This window comes from Talpa occidentalis, unplaced genomic scaffold (genome assembly GCF_014898055.3).
Source record: "Talpa occidentalis isolate TD23 unplaced genomic scaffold, MPIMG_talOcc4v2.1 talOcc4.15, whole genome shotgun sequence".
In the NCBI taxonomy this organism is placed as follows: domain Eukaryota; kingdom Metazoa; phylum Chordata; class Mammalia; order Eulipotyphla; family Talpidae; genus Talpa; species Talpa occidentalis.
In genome coordinates, this window is record NW_023601543.1 from 41,085,122 (window position 1) to 41,101,352 (window position 16,231).

Consider the following 16,231-nt stretch of genomic DNA (forward strand, 5'->3'; position numbering starts at 1 on the left):
ACTGGGTACAGTCAGAAGCGCGGGAGGGTGAGAGAATTCACCAGAGCCAGAGCAGGGAGCAGAGCAGGCAGAAGGACCGAAGTACACTGCTGAGGGGAGCAGCGGGCGGCAGGAGAGGTCTGCGCGCCATGTGGGACCCTCCTCCGGTGGCCGGGGAGCAGCCGGGGATAGAACCGGCGCTGCAGAGGCCGCGGGCAGATTCGCAACCCAGCGCTCAACCACTGCGCCACCGGGGAGGCCCTCTTCTGCCTATTTTTTAATCAGTTTATTTGTTTAGTTTTTTATCTTTTTTATACTTTAGCTACTAGTCCCTTGTCAGATGCATGATAGGCAATTATATTCTTCCATCCAGTAGTATGTCTTTTAGTTTTGATACAGGTTTCTTTTAGTATGTAGAAGCCTTTAGTTTGTTGTAATCCCATTCACTTATTTTTGCTTTTCTTTCCCTTGCAATTAGAGTTGAGTGCCCAAATGCACCTCGAAGGTTTATGTCAACAATTGTACCATTTAAAAGAATTATACAACATTATCAAGTAGGATGTATTTCAGGGATGCAATGATGGTTCAGCATATGCATATCAATAAACATGATATATCACATCAACAAAAGGATAGACAAAGATTATGATCTTCTCAATAGACACTTAAAAATCATTTGACAGGATTCAACAAACTTTTAGGATAAAACTTTCAACAAAATGGATATGAAGGAAACACACCTCAACATAATACAAGCCATACACAACAAACCCAGAGCCAACACCAGCTGCAATGGAAAAACTGAAAGATGTTCCTCTAAATTCAGGAATAAGACACAGATGTTGGCTGTCATCACTACTAGACATTATAGTTGTGTAAGACCTAGCAAAATCAATTTTTATAAGAAATAATAGAAAAGTATCTAAATTAGAAAGGAAGAATTAAAACTATTAGTATTTCCATATGAAATGTTAATATACATAGAAAATTCCAAAGATTCTGGTAAAATACTCCTAAAAATAGTAAATGAATACAGTAAAGTAACTGACTACACAATTAATATACAAAAACCTGTTGTCTGTCTCTATGAAAATAATAAACTAGTAGAAAGAGAAATTTGGCATATAATCCCATTTATAATTGCATCAAAATGAATTAAATACCTTGGAAAAATTTTAAACAATTAAGTAAAAGACCTGTGTTCTGAAAACGGTAAGAATTTATTGACAGAAATAAAAGACACAAAGAGATGGAAAGGTATCCCAGCTTATGGACTGGAAGAATTAACATCATTAAAATGGTAGTATTACCTAAAGCACTGTAGGGATTCATTGCAATCCCTGTTAAAATCCCAATGACATTTTCATTGAAATGTAACAAAAAATCATGACACTTATTATAAAAGATCCTTAGAGCAAAAACACTCCTGAGGAAATAAGATAAAAATGGTCTCTGCTATATAAAAGATGAACTCGCCATTTGCAACACCAAGGCACCTATATCCCTCAAATATTCCAAGCTCATTTCCTCCTCTGGGTCTTTGAAGTTGCTATTCCTCTGCCTGTGTTCTTTTTCTTGCATGTCGTCACCTCGTTCTTCCTTTATAGCTTTAAGACTAAGCTTAATTATTACCTATATAGTGGGACCATTCTTAATCATACTACTTAAATTAAGTCTCTTGTTATGTTCACACTAATCCCCATTCTTTTACTTCATGACACATATCACAAGTAGTAATTACATATTTTATTATGTGTTAACTTCTATTTTCCCCCTAGGGAAATATTTTTATTGTTCTGTGTTGTTAATACATTCATTAGTAATCTGAGAAGTTCTGATATTCTATATCCTGACATATATAGTGTAGCATAAAATTTTCTTCATCTTCTGCTGCCATCATCTTTTAAGCCACATCTGCTCTACTAGACCTACAAACTTCACTCTAGCCTTGTGGAACCATTGTAAATTCTAAACACCCTTGGAATATATGTATGTTTTGAGTATGTTCGAGGTGCCTCTACCCATTTTCGTTCTGGTTATTGAGTTTTGACTTTTTATTTTTGTTGAGGGTCCATACCTTTCCCACCATTGGTGCATTTGGTTGAGGTGAAGATGTCCCAAACTTTGGTTGCAGGAGTAGAATTGTGACCTAGGAATGACTAATCAAAATCACATACTCTTTTTAATTCTTTATTGAGGTAGCATTGGTTTGCAACACTATATATGATTTAGGGGAATAGGTTCAGACCTACTCAGATGTATATTATCATACCACCTACAAAGCAAACACAATGCTTTTAACCTATGCCATTGAACTTCTGCTCTCCCAATTTTTCCCACCACTACCCTTCTTCCCCACTAGCAGCCTCAATTCTGCAACCATATTTCTGGGGATTGTTTAGGCTTAGTTTTGTCAGTTCCTTTTTCCCCCTTCCACATGAATGAAATATTGAAATAAGCAGGTATTTGTCTTTCTCCTGACTTACTTCACTTTCCATAATTCCCTCCAGTTCCAACCATATTGTCACTTGTTGCAACAATTAACCTATTTTTATAGCTGGGTTGTATTCCATTGTGCACATATACCACATCTTCTGTTGATGGGCATTTAGGCTTTCATATGTTAGCTATTGTAAATATTGCTGCAAAGAGCAAAGGAGTGTGTATATCTCTTTGGGGTTCTTTTTGTTGTTGAGTTACATGCAGTCTTTGTAGATCTTAGACATTAGTCTTTTGTCAGATATGTAATGTGCAAATATTTTCTCCCATTCCATAGTGTGTCTTGTTTTAATGATAATTTCTTTTTTTAAAAAAAAATCAAACTTTATTTCCTCAACATGACTCATCTTCCCTTTTCCACGGGAATATAAATTAACCTCGGCCATCAAAGCAGAGGGCAAAAGCTGATAAATTATAGAAGGCAAGTGGTTACTAGAAGCTTTCCTACCAGGAATCCAAGCCCCTGTACCCAAATTCGTAGTCAGAGCACACCAAATAAACAGGCTGGAGACTGACAAATGGAACTCTGAGGCAAGGGTGAAGATGCTTGGTAGTGAAAAGACCTGGGGTACAGGATGGGGTGATCTTTGCTCCTAAAGAGTGCTAAGAAAAAAGAAAAATATATATTAGGTGATGTAATGGTAGGTAGTTTCATTTGTGTCAACCATTCTAGATGTCTCACTGAAGCTAAATTCTGGGCAGTCTATAGAGGTAGATATTGGGGATGGACGGAAAGTTTAGAACCCCTCCTACTTCCCCAAGAGAGCAGACATATCTTTATAACCCAGCTTTACCCTCTTGCCTCTTTTCAATCATTTCCAAATCCCTTAATTAAAATTTGCATCAGAAAAATGGAACTGGAATGGGGACTGTCATGAGTTTTGCTCAAATCTTACAACTCAGAACTTACAGAAAGAGCGGGGGTAGAGAAAGGAGTTAGTTAAGTAATGAGATCACAATCTCCTCTATCCTATACTCAAACTCAGACCCCTGGATAGACAGAGGGAAGAGCAGGCAGCTGTTGTCAACAGAGACCCATGCAGCTGTGTTGCACAAACCTAAGTAAAAGACCAAGCTGGAGGTCAGGAGGGTTCTCTGTCTCAAGAGGAAAGGGAAGCAATGAAGTAACAAATGGTGGGAGGAGCTTTTTGAACCCCCAAACTTTTGGGCCACCCTACCCCCTAAGTACTGATTAGATGGGCCCTTGAAGGTGGCAGGCTGATCAAAGGCACAGCTTAATGCAGGTGCGTAACTTAAAAAGCACCCAGAAGAAAGGGAAGACAAGCTTGGTCCCTCACCCAGGAAGGCAGCTGAGAAAGTGTGCAAGTGTGCCAGAGCCTCTGCATTGCAGAAGCCCAGGCATCCAGCCTCATTGTGCAGGTACATGCCAAAACGCTCATGTTTCTCATTTGGGCTCAGCAGTGTTTGCTCCATTGAGCTCTGTGCCTGGTATATCTTTTGCTATTAGTGCCCAAATACCACACTTCCTCTAAACTAGAAGCTGCTGGGGCAAATCAGCTGACGGTGACAACGGTAATGGCATGAGGCACTGGCATTCCCACTTCTCACAGAAGAACCCACAGAGCCCAATTCCTCCTTATAATGGTTGATTCACAGATAGCACCATTGCCCAGTCTTGCCACCCACCCATCTCCAACTCCCAGTACTGTATGCCAGAGCAAAAGCCTTGGACCCCAGTATGTAGCAGTCAGTCAAGAAGTGCTTGGGATGGTCGGCAACCCCCTGCAGTGGCCATGGTCAGAGGACAGCATCAAAGCTGGAGAGCCATGTTCAGATCCAATGTCAGGTTTATTCACGCTGCCTGACAAAACATCCTGCTCATTTTTCTCACCATGACAGCAGTCACGAAGTCGTGGCTATGAGGTTTACATGGATGAGACCTCTGGGAGCTGCAGCTGTACCTCTACACACCTACTGAAAGTCTCTTTGATGTCCTGGAGCACTCGCAGTTCCCACTCCCACCCCGGCAGCCAGTGCTGGTTCTGCTCCTGGGCCTTGGTCGGCTCCAGCAGGCAACTCAGCTGAGTGGCCTCTCAAGGTAGCTAGCTGGCGCTCCTGTGCATGCCCCAGCTGGACTTCATGCATCCCTGGGTCAGCCAGAAACCTTGCTAGCTGCCCAAACTCTGAGGCCACAGCTGCGAGCTCAGACTTCATCTGGCTCTTCAGTTCTGTCACCCACCTCTCTTCCTTGGCCTTCATCTTCTGCACAGCCTCTAGGTGCTTCATCACTGATTCCACATAGCCCTGTAGTTTGGCTTTGTACCCTGCACCACATTCTCCATTGGCACCATGATGTGCTATTTGTGGCTCCTAGATTCTCTGCACAAGACACAGATGGCCTCTTCACCCACCTCGCAGAAGAACCTCAGGACTTCCTGGTATGTGGAAAGAATGCCCTGATGGTTTCCATGGACCCTCTACTAAGGATTGCATCTACTGAATCGCCTATACCATGCTGGTCAGCTGCAGTTTGGGGTGGAAGCTCCATTGTGGGAAGGTTCTTTCAGTACTAAGGGCAGCTAAAGCACCTCCAAGGGCCTGAAAGGAGAGGCAGTGGGCTTTCAGGGTCTAGCTCCTCTTCCTCATCCTCTTCCAACACTTCCTTCTCATCTTCCTCATCCTTCCCTCTCAGGTCCTCCTCCATGTCTCCCAAGTAATAGTCTAGATCTTCCTCATGTCCTCTTACTCCTACATGGAGTCCACGTTGTCCCAGTTGGACCACCCATGCCACTGCTGCAAAACACACCCTCCTCTTTCTCCTGGACTTCTCCTTCATGTCACCCTCATAGTCTTCATACTGCATGAGAGTGTCCCACCCATCACTTGCCCCAACAGCTTTCACTTCTTCCTTTTGGTCCTCCCACCCCACCCCAGTCTAATGCATCCCTGTCCTCTTCATCCTGCCCTGCCCACAACTGTTACACACACCTGGCAGAACTGCCCACAGCCACTGAATATGAGGTGCATGAAGGCCCTTCCTGAAGGGTCTCCACAGGTTTTGGTGCCATAGCAATGGCAGCCATTTTAGTGTCTATTCAGTTAGTATATATGAGCAGTGGGGGGAGGATGAGGAAGAATTGCTTCTCAGGCACCCTGATGACAGGGTCTTATCACCCCAAGCCCTGGCTCTTCACATCTTGCCACAAACGCAGCCATAAATATCTTACCAACAACCCATCAGTCCATAGATTTCCCTACAGCCAGACACAACTGCAAGGCAGGTGAAGGGGGTGTATGAGGGGGGTAGCTAATCACTACCGCCAAGTCCCCCAGAAGTTCCTGAGCCCAAAGGTGCATAAATTTCCACCTCTCCTCCCTTCTTAGTGCTGCACTCTCACTTCCAGCCTCTCTCCACACACTTGTGGTGCTACAAGTCACAAACTTGGGGAGTTCCTACTATAACTGATGCACTAGGCCTCCTCCTCCCTCCAGCTCCTTACCAGACAGGGCTCCTGGATAACAGAGAAGGTCAAAGAGACACTCCAGCAAACACTAGGAACAGGGCAGGAGGGCTAGAATAATGGAGGCTTACATTTGTGTGGTTCTGGGGAGCAGGAAATCACAGAGGAAACAGAAGAACTGGCCTTGCCCATCCCTTGTGCCACTGGGAATAAACTTCCAGCTACAGTAAAACACTTGACTGCCATCCTCATAACTACTTGGTACTATCCTACCACCTATCAGACACAGAGGGGATCTAGGAACTTCCCGCAGCAAATACCAGAAGTCTAATGATAGTTTCTTTCTATAAACCGAAATTATTTAGCTTGATATAAACCCATTCATTTACTTTTGCCTTTTATTTCCTTTCCTTTGGAGTCAAGTCCCAAAAAACACCCCAGAAACCAATGTCTTAGAGTATTTTGCCTATGTTTTCTTTTTTTAAAAAAATATTTTATTTTTGCATAGAACTGGGGTGTAGGCCAGAGGTGTGGGGGGTGAGAGGATTCACCAGATACAGAATGGGGAACAGAACAGATGGATCCACTGAGATACACTGTTGAGGGGAGCAGCGGGCGAGGCAGGAGAGGTCTGCTGTGCCATATGTGGGTTAGCTCCCTGGCCAGGGTTTGAACTCAGGCCATTTTGAAGTGCAGAGACTTAATCCCTAGGCCATCAGGGAGGTCCTTTTGCCTATGTTTTCTTTTGAGTATTTTACAGTTTGTGTCTTACATCCAAGTCATTATTCCCTTTTGAATTAATTTTTGTATGTTTCCCCAGCACCATTAGTTGAAGTGACCTTCCTTTCCCCATTGTGTAGTGTTGGTTCCTTTCTCCTAGGTTAACTGTCCTAATAATTGTGGGCTTATTTCTGGGCTCTCAATTCTAATTGGTCTATGTGTCTTTTATTCTAATACCATACTGTTTTCATTACTGTAACTTCATAGTATAGGTTTTATCAGAGCATGATACCACCATACTCTACCATTTTGTCAAGACTGCACTGGCAATTCAGGGCCTTTATGGTACCACATAAATTTCAATAATGTTCACTCTGTTTCAAGAATTCCATGGAAACTTTGATAGAGATTGCATTGAATCTATACATTGCTTCTGGTAAGAAGGACATTTTAACAGTTAATTCTTACAATCCATGTATATGGATTATCTTTCCATTTCCTTGTGTCTTTATTTCTTCTAACAATGTTTTATAGTATCCATTGACTAGGTCTTTCACCTCCTTTATTAGGTTGATTCTCAGATAATACTTTTTGATGCTACTATAAATGGGATTGTTTTCTTGAATTCTTTCTCTTCCAGGTCATTATTTGCCTATAGGAATGCAACAGACTTTCATATGTTGATTTTAAGCCTGCCACTTAACTTTACTGATTTATTGTGTCTGATAGCTGTTTTGTGGAGTCCTTAAGGTATCCATATCATCTGCAAACAGTGATAGTCATAGTTCTTTTCCAATTTTGATTCCTTTTTTTTTTCTTTCTGCTGCTTAATTGTTTTAGCTATGACTTCCAATAAACAGTAGTGGTGAAAATGGAAATCCTTACCATGTTCCTGATCTTAGATAGAAAACTCAGATGCTAGCTAGCTATGGATTTGGCATATATAATCTTTATTATGTTGTGATATATGTTCCACCTATCCCTATTTTACTAAGAGTTTTTATCATAAATAGGTGTTGAATCTTGTCAAATGCCTTCTATGCGTCCATTGATATTATCATATGATTTTTTCTTTCCTTTTGTTAACATAGTGAATTTCATTGATTGATTTGCATATGTTGACCCATCCTTGAGTCCCTGAGAAAAAGTCACACTTGTCATGAAATATGACTTTTTTAAAGATTTATTTATTTATTTATACAAGCACTGGGTACAGTCAGAAGCGCGGAAGGGTAAGAGAATTTACCAGAGCCAGAGCGGGAAACAGAACAGGCAGAACGATGAAATACACTGCTGAGGGGAGCAGTGGGAGTGGCAGGAGAGGTCTGTCACACCATGTGGGACCCTCGCTGAGGCTGGGAATCAAACTGGCACTGCAGAGGCTGCGGGCAGCTTCGCAGCCCAGCGCTCAACCACTGCACCACCGGGAGGCTCGCCATATGACATTCTTAACACACCATTAAATCTAATTTGTTAAGCTTTTCTTTAACATGTTTGAATCTGTGTTAATCAGGGATATTATTCTGTACTCTGTGTGCATGTGTGTTTATGTGCACATGCATGTGTGTGGTGGCTTTTTCTGCTTTTGGAATTAGAGTAGTTTTGGCCATATAAAATGTGTTTGGGAGCATTCCCTATTCCTCAGTATTTGGATGAGTTTGAGTAGGATAGCTATCATTTCCTCTTTTAAGGTTTGGTAGAGCTCAATATTAAAACCATCTGGTCAAGGGCATTAGGTCTTTGGGAGTTTCTGATTACTGTTTCAATTTCCATACTTATAATTGGTCTGTTCATGTTTTCTATTTCTTTCCAATTCAGTTGTAGAAAATTGCCAAATTCTGAGAATTTGTCCACTTCTTTCAGATTTTTCAATTTGTTGCCATAAAGACATTTGTAGAAGTTTTTAAAGATCCTCTATATCCCTATTGTCTCTGTAGTGACTTCTCTTTTGCTTATGATTTCATTAATAGGCATCTTCTCCCTCTTTTCCTCAATCAAGCTAGACTTTTGTCTATTTTGTTGGTTTTTTCAAAGAACCAGCTCTTGGAATCATTAATCTTTGGACTGTCTTTTTTATTAATTAATTTATTTATATATATTTGTCAATTTTTGAACAATATTTTCATTCTCCTCTCAGGTATAGTCCCTGTATGGACTTTCTTTTGACATTCTGTTTAAAACTAGTAAATTTTAGTAATTTGTTATTGTGACAATAGGAAACAAATAAAATTTCTGACTATTCCATTAATAAGTCATATATTCTTGGCCAAGTCACTTAACTCTGTCACTGCTTTTGTTTTTCTTAAGTTGTATTTAATATTGCCTGGATTATATAACTTTCAAGCCTGAATAAGAACATTTGGAAAATTGTACCTAAAATAAATGTTTTGGGCTTTTCACAACAATAATATCATTGCTAAGAAATGGAGGGCCAAAATTCAAATGTTGAGTAATTTGTAGTTAGATCCCACAATAGTTTGAAACCTGGTGCAAAATTTTCAGTTGTTTCATGGATTTAAAAGTCACATTTAAAACTGTCTGAAAGGCCTCCCTGGTAGCACAGCGGTTGAGCGCTGGGTTGCGAAGCTGCCCGCAGCCTCTGCAGTGCCAGTTCGATCCCCGGCTGCCAGGTGAGGGTCCCACATGGCGTGCAGACCTCTCCTGCCACCCACTGCTCCCCTCAGCAGTGTACTTCAGTCCTTCTGCCTGTTCTGCTTCCTGCTCTGGCTCTGGTGAATTCTCTCACCCTCCCACAGGTCTGACTGTACCCAGTGCTTGTATAAATAAATAAATAAATCTAAACTAAATAAATAATTAAAAATAAATAAAATAAAATTGAATATTTCTTTTTTTATATAGAGGCATGTTTTATTTATTTATTTAGTTTGTTTGTTTGTTTTGTTTTGTTTATGCATGCACTGGGTACAGTCAGAGGCGTGGGAGGGTGAGAGAATTCACCAGAGCCAGAGCGGGGAGCAGAGCAGGCAGAAGGACCGAAGTACACTGCCGAGGGGAGCAGCGGGCGGCAGGAGAGGTCTGCGTGCCATGTGGGACCCTCCTCCGGTGGCCGGGGAGCAGCCGGGGATCGAACCGGCGCCGCAGCCGCGGGCAGCTTCGCAACCCAGCGCTCAACCGCTGCGCCACCTGGGAGGCCCTAAAATTGAATATTTCTAAAGCAATTGCTATAGTAATCAATTAGATTCCCATTTAACAACATCATTTTGGGGCCTCCCCGGTGGCGCAGCGGTTGAGTGCTGGGTTGCGAAGCTGCCCAAGGCCTCTGCGGCACCGGTTCGATCCCCGGCTGCTCCCCGGCCACCGGAGGAGGGTCCCACATGGCGCGCAGACCTCTCCTGCCACCCGCTGCTCCCCTTAGCAGTGTACTTCGGTCCTTCTGCCTGCTCTGCTCCCCGCTCTGGCTCTGGTGAATTCTCTCACCCTCCTGTGCTTCTGACTGTACCCAGTGCATGTATAAACAAAAACAAACAAATAAACAAATAAATAAAACATGCCTCTATTAAAAAAAAAAAAAAAAACATCATTTTATTTTTCTACTTAAAAACAATCAAAGTGTTGTCTTCTGTACATCTCCCACTACTATATTTCCCTACTCTGCTGGGTCGATTTCAGAACAGAAAGAGACTGTCTCATTGCTTGCAAAACCCCTGGGGCTCAAGCCTATTTGAAGAAATCACAAAAATTCTTGGATAAACTATCAGATGTGACTATTGACAACTTGCTAGCCTAAAGGAAACCAGTTTTTTCATGTTTTTACTTTTGCCTTAGAAGTGAGTTGTTTTTATTTGCTATCTTGATATGTCTCTAAAAGGAATAATGACTCCATTTGCTCTTTAAGCTTTAAGTAATAATAACCTTTTTATTTGCAAATTCTCTTTAAATCATGGAATTCAAAATTTTAGGTTTTTGGGGGGAGGAAGGTATTTACAGGCCATAACTAAAAGTAGTATATACTTAGTCACATGCAGAGCAGTTGGAAAAAGCAAACAACTGGGACAATGTCAAACTCAAAAGCTTCTGCACAGTGAAAGAGATCATCATTAAAACAAAAATACAACCTATTGAATGGAAGAAAATATTTACACATCATCTATCTGTCAAGGGGTCAATATCTACAAAGAATTGATACAACTCAACAACAACAAAAAAATGAAAAATGTGCAGAAGAGCTAAATAGCACTTCTCCAAAGAAGACACATAGATGGGTCAACAGACATGCAAAAATGCTCATCATCACTTATCATTAGGAAAATACAAATCAAAACCACAAGGAGATACCACATCACATCTGTGAGAATGGGCCATATCAAAAACACCAGAAACAGCAAGTGTTAGCAAGGATGTGGAGGAAAAGGAACCCTTGTACAATGTTGATGGGAATGCAGACTAGTCCAGAACCTATGGAAAAGAGTATGATGATTTCTCAAAATATTAAAAATAGATCTACCATATGATACGATTCCACTCCTATATAGAATAAAAAACATTCTGAAAAATGAAAAACAGTAATTTGAAGGGATATATATACTCCTATATTCACTGTAGCACTAATTACAATAGCCATGTTATGGAAACAACCTAAATGCCAAAAAACAGCTGAGCAGATTAGGAAGATATGGCATATGTTCAAATGAAATAGTACTCAACTATTAAAAAAAGATAAACTATTGTCATTCGTGATGACATGGATGGAACTGGAGGGGATTATGATAAGTGAAATAAGTCAGAAGTAGAAAAACAAAGACTGATACTTTCACTTATATGTGGAATATAGAGAAACAAAACAAATGGTCAAATAAAACCAAACCAATAGCAAATCCTAGAAATCTGTAGACTTGAGACTAACAGAAGAGGAATGAGAGGGAGGAGAGCAAAATAAGGAAAGGGTACAATGAACTTTGGTAGGGTACTGTGGGTGCCTTGTTGGTGGGTGTATTGTAGCAGCATACACCTGAAGAGTGTGATCCTATAATTCTAAATCACATACAATGTTTAAACGAATGACACTGCAATAAAATAAATAAACAGATAAATAAATGAATAAATTAGAAAAGGGACCAATTTCAATAGTATATGTTTTTTTCTTTCCCAAATGTAACAATAAATATATATAAGTATTTATATATGACACTTTAATTTGGAAAAGTGAATGTCATAAGCTGCATTATTAATCTATTTTCTAGGTCTGAAGGTCCTACATAACCTTTTTAGTACCTTTCCCTTGCTTAAAATATAACTTCTAATAGACACAACTTTCTCATTAAATATCAACTTCAGCTAACTTCAAATCACTGTGTATTCTAACAAGGACATGCAAAATAGTAAAAGGGAGGGAAGCATGGGAAGATGAGGAAAGGTGGGAAGGAGAAATGAGGAATGTAGGAGAGAGACAAATGAGAGAAACAGAGAGAACACATTAGGGTCTACAATATATCTCCAAAACAGAAAACTTCATTTTCATTGGAAAAGGGATAAAAGATACAGCTTCTCTGTGCCCATATTAGGATTCCAAAGCAAAATAAGGAGATGATATTTTCTCTTGAAACCCAATCTTGGACCACTAAAAACAAATACAAAATTCCTACTTATGAAAGAAAAATAGAAAGGCCATTCTGCCGTCATAGTGTTGTTGTTTTTTTTTTATCTTTTGGAAATTTTATTTGAAAGTCAAGAGAATATATCTTATAGTCTCTTAACAAGAATTATGAAGATCATAAAATTTATTGAAACATATATAAATATATATCTTTTTCTTTCTTTTTTTTAGGGCACACAGACTTTATTTTTTTATATCCCCATACAATTGCAACCCCGATTTTGACCCCAATCCCTCCTTTCCCCCCCACAAAGAGTGCCTTCATAGTTTTAACAAATCATTTTAGGCTGCTAATGAAAAGTTATTTTCTTTCAAAGGAGCTCAAAGTACTTATTATTAATCACATTTTTAAAAAACTTAATTAGCAATCCAAGGAAAAGTCATAGAAATTAACACATTATCCTAAGGCTTTTACTCCTTGATCCAAGCCTCCCTTGTTGATTAGTTCAGTAATGATGGGAAGGATTCCAAATTGCTAATAAACATTTAAAAGCACAGCGTCAGTTTAGAATTTAAAACAGCTGTTTTCTGTACAACTACAAGCAGTTACAGCAAATTTTTTTTCTGGAAATCAAACCTTATAAAGACATTGAATTAAAAATTATTCAGTGACCCTTGAAAAGCAGATCATAGATCTGAGACATTCAGGAGGGAAGGGGGAGAAAAATTGAAAGAGAGGGAAAATAGAAATGGGGATAGTAGAATGTGCTGGAGTATGCTGGAGGACTAGGACACATTGATGGTGGGGAAACTATGGTGACCGTGCCTGAGGTGAGAAATCTTATGTTGTGAAAAATATAAGAGGATATTTAAAAAATTAATTAAATTAATATAAAAGTTGTTGGGGAAAATATAAACACTTATATGCTTTAAACTAAAAGAAAATGAAATGAATAAGCAAAAGTCAGTCAGGACCAGCAGAGGACTCATGACCTCCCACGGGACGACACCGGCACCTATGCAGACTGGCAAGAACCCTTAGCCACACCAAGGTGGGTGCCAGAGTGACCAGAGGCCTCACAAACTCATATAAGACCCAAATAGTGCGTGTCCTTGTAAGCAGAGACCTTGTGACCTTCTGTGGGAACCCACCAGTGCCCACCCAGACAGGTGAGACACTGGATCCATGTTGGGGAGGGTGCCAGAGTAGCGAGAGGCCTCACAACCACCCATGAGACACTGCCAGCTCTCACAAAGACTGGTGAAATCCTGTATATGTACCAGAAATGGTGTCAGAATGGCCAGAGGCCTCATGACCTCACATAATACATCACCAGCAGCTATCCATTATCAGGGATATCCTGGACCTGCACTGGGGAAGGAGCCAGACTATCCAGAAACATCTTCACCTCCTGTGAGACTCCTCCAGTGCTTGCACAGACTGGACAGAGACTCACAACCTCCCATGAGACCCTGCCAGCTGCTTGCCCAGACAGGTGAGACCCCTAAACAGTGAGGAGGGAGGAGTCATGCCCAGTGGAAGCCCCACACACAGCAGCTAGATTCCAAAGCTGAGGATAAAGAAAAGCACAACAAATATCAACAGGAGTCCTCAAGGGAAAGTACACCACAGAGAGAGAAACAATCTCTAGAACCTCAATTCATAGATATGGAAGTTATGATCTCCCTATCAGAGACAGAGATTAGAAATACAATGATAAATTCAAAGAAATGAAGGAAAACAGAAAAACAAATTAATGTCCTTAGAAATGAAATCAATGAACTGAAGACAGAAAGTAAAGCTCTAAATAAGATTAAAAATGGAACGTCTCAGGATTTAAAAAGAGAAATACAGTTGATGAAAAATTTCAGGAGAAAGTCACAGCAGTAGAACAGATCAAGTGGAAGAACAACTCAGCATCACTAAAGATGCAAACATACAAAAAATCCGGATAGATGGGCCTCCCTGATGGCACAAGGGGTTAAGCACAACACTATGAAGCTGTCCACAGCAGCTGCAGCATGAGTTCAATCCCCAGCTAGCCAGGGAGCTACCCACACAGCACAGCAGACATCTCCTGTGTCTCCCGCTGCTCCCCTCAGAAGTGTATTTCAGTTCAGTCAGCCTGTTCTGTTCCCCACTCTGTCTCTGGTGAGTCCTCTCACCCCCCCAAACCTCTGGCCTGTACCCCAGTTCTTGTATGCATAAATAAATCTTTTTAAAAAAATTAAAAACCCAGATAGTAAAACAAAGAGGCAATGAAGAACTACTCTTAGAATTTGCCGACACCATGAGAAAAAGCAACCTAAGAATAATGGAAAATCAGAGGGAGAAGAAATAATGGAGGAAAACTTCCTGAACCTAAAGATGGAATAAATGTAAAGGAAGCTAAAAGAACCACAACATGGGGCCTCCCCAGTGGCGCAGTGATTGAGCGCTGGGCTGCGAAGCTGCCTGCAGCCTCTGCAGCACTGGTTCGATCCCCGGCTGCTGGTGAGGGTCCCACATGGCCTGCATACCTCTCCTGCCGTGCCCGCTGCTCCCATCAGCAATGTATTTCGTGAGTCTGCCTGTTCTGTTCACCGCTATGGCTCTGGTGAATTCTCTCACCCTCCCATGCTTCAGACTGTACCCAGTGCTTGTATAAATAAATAAATAAATCTTTAAAAAAAAAGAATAAATTACAGTAACAGACTATCAGATATCCATAATCACATTAAACGAAAACAGACTAAACCCACAAATTAAGAGACACAGAATACTTATTGTTGGACAGGAAACAGAATCAATCTTCTGCTGTCTCCTGGAGACACACCTAAATTCCAAAGACATACATAGGCTCAAAAGTAAAGGTCGATTTGAAAAAATCAATAAAATAGACAAACCCGTAGCCAGGCTCACAAAGGAAAAAAGGGAGAAAGCACAAATAAACAGGATCAGAAATGAAAGAGGAGAACTCACAATGGACACAGCAGAAATCAAAAGAATATTCAGTAACTATATGAACAGTTATATGGAAAACAGTTCAACAATCTAGAGGAGATGGACAATTCTACAACTCTACAATCACCCCAAAGCTAGATAAAGAAGAAATAGAACACCTAAACAGACCAATTACCAGCAGTAAATTGAAATGGTAATCAACAAACCTCCCCAAAAAACAAAAGCCCAGGACCCTGATGGATTTACAAATGAATTCTACAAAGATTCAGAGACGAATTAGTGCCTATCCTTCACAAACTCTTCCAAAAAATGAGAAGGAAGGGACAATACCAAACAGGTTCTATGAAGCCAACATTACACTAATACCAAAACCGATAAGGACAACACAACAAAAAGGAAAACTACAGGCCAATCTCCCTAATGAACACTGATACAAAAATCCTCAATAAAATTTAGCTATCAGAATCCAACAATGTATCCATAAGATATCACCACGACCAAGTAGGATTATTCCAGGGACACAAGGATGGTTTAACATCCAAAAATCAATCAACGTTATCCACCACATCAACAAAAGAAATATAAAAACCATATGATAATATCAGTAGATGCTGAGAAAGCTTTCGAAAAAGTGCAACACCCATTCATGATAAAAGCCCTTGAAATTCATGGGATACAAGGAACATACCTCAACATCATAAAGGCCATCTATGACAAGCCAACAGCCAGTATCATCCTCAATGGTGAAAAGCTGAAAGCAATTCCATTAAGATATGGAACAAGACAAGGATGTCCACTCTCACCACTGCTTTTCAATATAATACTGTAAGTCCTAGCCAGAGCAATAAGACAAGAGAAAGACATGTAAGGAATCCAAATAGGAAAAGAAGAAGTCAAACTATAACTATTTGCAGATGATATGATAATATACATAGAGAACCCCAAAAAACTCCAAGAAAAACTAATTCACCTTATCAATCAATCAGTAAAGTGCCAGGATACAAAATCAACACGCAAAACTCAGTAGCCTTCCTATACACAAACAATAAATCTGAAGAAGAAGAAATAAAAAAAAAAAATCCCTTTATTATCGAAACAAAAAAAAAAATCAAA

General features: G+C 40.3%; 1 protein-coding gene and 1 pseudogene across 1 annotated transcript in view; both read right to left on the bottom strand.

Annotated features, from left to right (window-relative positions):
- Positions 1-16,231, bottom strand: part of SH3BGRL (SH3 domain binding glutamate rich protein like) — a 61,550-nt gene that overhangs the window by 25,734 nt on the left and 19,585 nt on the right.
- Positions 3,701-5,522, bottom strand: LOC119246385 (E3 ubiquitin-protein ligase TRIM41-like; annotated as a pseudogene).